Genomic DNA, 630 nt, shown 5'->3' on the forward strand with positions numbered 1-630 from the left:
GGCCAGCCTCCCCCCCTTTAGTCCTTTATATACGGAGGCAGGGGCACCCCAGAGACACAAGTTGATCCACGTGATCTTTTCCTTAGCCGTGTGCGGCGCCCCCAGCCACCATAGTCCTCGATAATATTGTAGCGGAGTTTAGGCGAAGCCCTGCTGCTGTAATACATCAAGATCGTCACCACGCTGTCGTGCTGACGGAACTCTTCCCCGACACTTTGCTGGATCGGAGTCCGGGGATCGTCATCGAGCTGAACGTGTGCTAGAACTCGGAGGTGCCGTAGTTTCGGTGCTTGATCAGTCGGATCGTGAAGACGTACGACTACATCAACCAAACGCTTCCGTTGTCGATCTACTAGGTATGTAGATCACACTCCCCCCTCTCGTTGCTATGCGTCACATGATCTTGCGTGTGCGTAGGAATTTTTTTGAAATTACTACGTTCCCCAACATTCCAATGCTCCATGGGTTCTCATTGGAGATTTCAATGAAGTGTTGCATGCGAGAGAGCATGACGGGATTGGAAGGAGAAGCCAGAACCAGATCAATCTTTTCAGGCAGGCTGTTGATGATTGTGCTCTGATTGATTTAGGTTACACTGGCATAAATTGGACTTTTGAAAAGAAGGTAACC

Source organism: Triticum aestivum, chromosome 2A (assembly GCF_018294505.1).
Source record: "Triticum aestivum cultivar Chinese Spring chromosome 2A, IWGSC CS RefSeq v2.1, whole genome shotgun sequence".
Lineage (NCBI taxonomy): Eukaryota > Viridiplantae > Streptophyta > Magnoliopsida > Poales > Poaceae > Triticum > Triticum aestivum.